We start from the raw sequence: 5,234 nt of genomic DNA, 5'->3' as shown, positions 1-5,234 counted from the left end.
TTGAGCATTGCGCCGCAATTGTTCGTTTAAAGGCGCGCCGCGGGCTGACGTGTTGCAATGAAAGCAGGATTGCTGTGCATTGGCGGCGGGCAGGTGGGCTGAAATTGGACAAACAACGCGGCGGGGCTGTTCGGCCAGCCAGTGGTGGATTTATTAAATGTGCCTCATTGGATCAATAACGGCGACGCGAGTTGGCGGAAGTTATTGGAGTCCTGAAATCCGCCAGCGCCGCTGGTTTCGCCGGGGAGCGTCTTGTAAGATTGAAAACGTGGGCTTTTGAAATCACAACAAAGGCCTTCGCATTGCGATCACATTGGCAGAAAACAGATAAACAACAAGCTGCATCCCAATGCGGAGGCTTACGGCATCTCACGGTTGCGCGTGTTCAAGTCACGCACGTGAAATGATCGTAAGAAAATGGCAGTAGGTAGACCAACACGTCCCAGCTGGTATGATAGAGCTCATCCCGCATTATTTGCGACACGGGCTTCTCTCTGAAATGTCCTCCTCTTTAACACGCGTCTGCTGGAGCTACCTGTTCTTGGGGACGGCTGCCCGCTGGCGACATTCCACAGATGACCTCATCGCCGCTGGCCTGAGTGACGTAGGTGTCCGGTGACTGGTGACCCATCAGATGACCTCATCGCCGCTGACCTGAGTGACGTAGGTGTCCGGTGATTGGTGACCTATCAGATGACCTCACCGCCGCTGACCTGGCCGACGCAGGCGTCCTGTGACTGGTGACCTATCGGATTACCCCACCTCCGCTGACCTGGCCGACGCAGGTGTCCTGTGACTGGTGACCTATCAGATCACCTCACTGCCGCTGACCTGACCGACGTAGGTGTGCGGTGACTGGTGACCTATCAGATCACCTCACCGTCGCTGACCTGACCGACGCAGGTATCCTGTGACTGGTGACCTATCAGATTACCCCACCTCCGCTGACCTGGCCGACGCAGGTGTCCTGTGACGGGTGACCTATCAGATCACCCCACTTCCGCTGACCTGACCGACGTAGGTGTCCTGTGACTAGTGACTTATCAGATCACCCCACCGCCGCTGACCTGACCGACGCAGGTGTCCGGTGGCCCTGGTTGACCCCGCAGATCACCGGGCGCCAGGCGAGACGACCCTCAGAAGCCGCGGTCAGCCGGGGCGCCGCTCATCCGCGCAGCGGCGCTCGATTACCGCCATTCGCCGCGATTTATTGGCAGAAACACCATTTGGCGAGCGCGTTCTAATGGCGGCTATGATTGATGCCGTCCCAGTCGGTAGTCTGATCTACATGCACACTTAGCCGTTGTTTGGCGCGGTCTGTGCGAAGAGTCGCTGACCCCGCGCCAGCAGCCCCATCAGCACGGCGGACGTCTCTCCCATCGTTTTGGGCATGCAATCAGGCGGCGGGCCTGCCGGCTTTATTACGGGCCCGAGTGGTGCGAGGTGTGAGATACGACCTGAATGCTCCACCTACGCATTAACGGGAGGCTTTTTTATTAGACGTCTACAGCTCGAGTTGCGAACAGGCCGTTTTTCAGCCTTTCGAAGTTTCCTTCTCATCTGCTTTTTTGCTGTGATGCAGAAAGGGTGGGATGGTAGGAGGGGAGAAGAAGAGTTATCCCTTCATCTTCCAATATCCGGGGAAAAGTTTGCTTTGTTCTAAGTAAAACGATCAAAGGTTGTGATTGATGTTTTACAGACAGGCTACCACACGTCAGCTGCTATTTTGTTCAAGTCTGGCACTGCGCGGATGAAATTATCTTGGGCCAACTGGAATTGTGAGCATGAGCCCGTGAATCCTAGTTTGTGAACCATTGTCCAGCTGCTGCATACACTGGTATGAGTCATAATCGACTGCAAACTGCATTTATAAATGTGTCTGAGCACCTTTCATTCACGCGATTCCCAGCCCAGGTCTCACGATGACAAAGGCGATTCTAGGTTTGCCAGACCTTGTTGATCGTCTACCGCATCAGCTGCTCGCCAGATAACAAGACGAGAGACGTGATGTCACCTGGCCTCCCAACGGATTCGCTCGCCGCCAGCCGCCGCCGCCGACGTTATTTGGCCCAGTTCGCCGCGAGCATTGTCCCGCCGTCGGACGGGAGGGCCGCGGCGCGCCCGCGGCTGGACTTCCGCGCCACGGCGGCCCTGACAAAAACGGTCCGCCAGCCGCACCTCAGCGGCGCGCCACTACGGCCGCTGTTGCGCCGCGCGCGTGCTCGGCGCCGACACAAACAGCCGGCAAAAACGGAGCCGCCTCCGCCGCCGGGCCGAGCCGCCGGCGGGCTGTGTCGGCCCCTCATCGGTGCGGACGCCGCCGACGACCGGCGGCTCGCGGAGCGGACGCGGCGCTGCAGCTGGGCGGTGCGAGTGTGGTCACTGCCATGGGAAGGACTGCCACTGGGCGATGGAGAACGTCGCTGGCATGGATGCTGTTCTGCTGAGTCAATCGAGGATTCTAAACGAACTCCAGGTGGCCCAACTTGCATCAAAAATGATTCAAAGAAACACAATCTTACGGTTTCTTTATGCTCCTCACCAAGGTGTTCGGCTTAAAACGACTTCTAAGTCACACTAAGCCTGATTCCAGGATCCTGCAAAGCACAATGCCACGGGACATCAATGGTCTCTGTTGACGCGGGTTATTTCTCCAAACCCATCGCTGTCTGGGCGCCAGGCCACGTGACAGCGCCGAGCACATCAAAGCCGCAGCTACCCATGGCGGGTTTGCCTCGCCACTTATCACCCGGCGCGCCCGCCTCGGCCGATGTCACACCCGTCCCGCCGCTGCGCCTGTGTTTGCGTTGGCCGCCTCGTCCGGGTGGCGCTCGGGCCGTGTTCGCCGGCGCGCCCGGACGTGCGATCGTTGATCACCGCGCGCCCCTTGACGGCTGGCTCCCCATTCACGGCCGTGCAGCTGACAGGGGCGGTGACGGGCCGCGCGGGACCGATGCAGTGACGGGTTGCGCGGGACCTGTGCGGTGACGGGCCGCGCGGGACCGATGCAGTGACGGGCCGCGCGGGACCGATGCAGTGACGGGCCGCGCGGGACTGATGCAGTGACGGGTTGCGCGGGACCGATGCAGTGACGGGCCACGCGGGACTGACGCAGTGACGGGCCGTGCGGGACCGATGCAGTGACGGGCCGCGCGGGACCGATGCAGTGACGGGCCGTGCGGGACCGATGCAGTGGCGGGCCGCGCGGTACCGATGCAGTGACGGGCCGCGCGGGACCGGTTCAGTCACGGGCCGCACGGGACCGATGCAGTGACGGGCCGTGGCAGTGACACGGCCGGTGACGTTGGTCGGCGTCGGCGCCGCGGCACTGTGTCGATCAGGGGCGCTGAGCCCGCCGGAGCTCGCGGCACTGTGTCGATCAGGGGCGCTGAGCCCGCCGGAGCTCGCGTCACTGCGTGGGTGACGCAGACGGGACACGCGGCGCATCTTACGGCCACGGGTCTTGTGATGAGGTGATGCCGAGGTCAGCGATCGTGTGATGCTTGGATGTAGGAGGCGGTGACGCGATCACCGGAAAGAGGGCCCAGACAGACAGCAGGTGCCACAGGGCAGCACACTTCACCTTCTCATACACTAGCCCATTGATTCCTCGGCCGCGAGTGATCCTCGCCCAGAGGCAGCACGCAGGGCTGGGATGTTGCAGTTGCTGGCTCGTTTTACCCGTGGCTGAGCATTGTGGCTCATCGCTAAGCCGGGTAGCCCGCTGAGTAAGCACGGCGGTAAACGGACACCGCTGCGTCAGCATCAGGCCAAAATCGGACGAAAGAAACATGACCGTTTTAACCTGACGCGTTGAATGGAGAGCGTTTCTTTTCTGTAACTGACTTTGGGTAAGCGCGATTTCCACACTCGACCCCTCCCCCGCCGTTTGTTCTCGGTGGCAGCTATCACCAACCATTTCGTCAAAACTCTACGGCTTCTGTTTTTGTTTCCTTACGTGTCACACGTTTCCCTGGCACCATCGCAGGGCCTAGGCGAGTTGGTGTTGACTGACCCACTTTGACCTGGGTCGGTCGATCGCCACTCCGCGACTGTTCCCTCGCGTGCCATTTTTCCGGCACGCCTTTGGAAAAGCGGACAATGCGTAATCAATCACCCGCACGCAGCCAGGCCGGCGACGAGCACAACTGGGCTATTCAGTGGCTGTTGTGCAGCGTCGTAGCTATACATCACTATTGCACTTCAGGCCGCGCTGTTTGAATTACACATGATTACCAGCAGCGGGCCTTCTGAGGATGTGGAAGGCGTTTTCGATGGCGCGAGCGACTCCAGCATCACATGTGACGCACAGGGGCATGCGGGTGAGGACAAATTAGGGTTAATGATCGTGGGACACGCAAGCTTACCGTGACCACCACAGGTGCAAGTTTGGAATCCTTGCAGCGTATCAAGTTTCAGCGTTTCAGCAGCGTTTCAGGCCCTCAAGCAGGTGCAAATGTGTTTGGGCTTACTGTGACGGCCTGCCAGGTATTCTCGTTGACTTCGGTGCCTGCTGTCTTGACAGCAGACACCGAAGTCTCACCGACCTGTTGAGGCCGGTGCCTGCTGTCTCCTTAGAACGCTCCAGATCCCGTATGTCGAGTATCCAGTATACCGCACAGCGTGTCCCTGTGCATCAGTCCAACACGCATCTTTTACCTGTACGACGGTCTGTCCCACACTCCCCTTTATGTGAACTATGGCCAGTGTAAAAGGAATGGTCCATTTCTGCCGATCTTGAGGCAAGCGTCAGATATGATGGAATAAGCTCACCTGATTGGTGCATTTTAAGTGGAAAATATTGCTCTAGACAACAAAACTTCCTTTTTATGCTTCTCAATACGCCACTGTTTGATTGGGTTATCGTACAGTTGCACAACATTGATTGAGAGCCAATTGACAGTCGTTGTATCTTGAAATCGTACTCATGAAGGCCAGATATGAACGACTCAATAATCCATATTTTTCTTGGCCTTGATCGCTGCATGGCCAATTGAATGATATCATTTGAATGGCGTTATTATGGCGTCATGGATTCCTGAGTGACCTTGAAGTAGGCGGCACAAAATAGCCTACACCTCTACGTGGGCGTGTAGCTCAGCAACTAGAGTGGTGTAGGTCTCAACTAGGGGCGTACCGTGAAGTGCACTTAATGATCTTCAATAAAGCTGTTTCACCTCAATATCCCATACAAATATGGAACACTCACTTTGAGGGCAAATGATTGTAGTGGG

This window comes from Pollicipes pollicipes, unplaced genomic scaffold (assembly GCF_011947565.3).
Source record: "Pollicipes pollicipes isolate AB1234 unplaced genomic scaffold, Ppol_2.1 Scaffold_5724;HRSCAF=6776_pilon_pilon_pilon, whole genome shotgun sequence".
Classification (NCBI taxonomy): domain Eukaryota; kingdom Metazoa; phylum Arthropoda; class Thecostraca; order Pollicipedomorpha; family Pollicipedidae; genus Pollicipes; species Pollicipes pollicipes.
Note: the sequence above shows the minus strand (reverse complement) of the source record.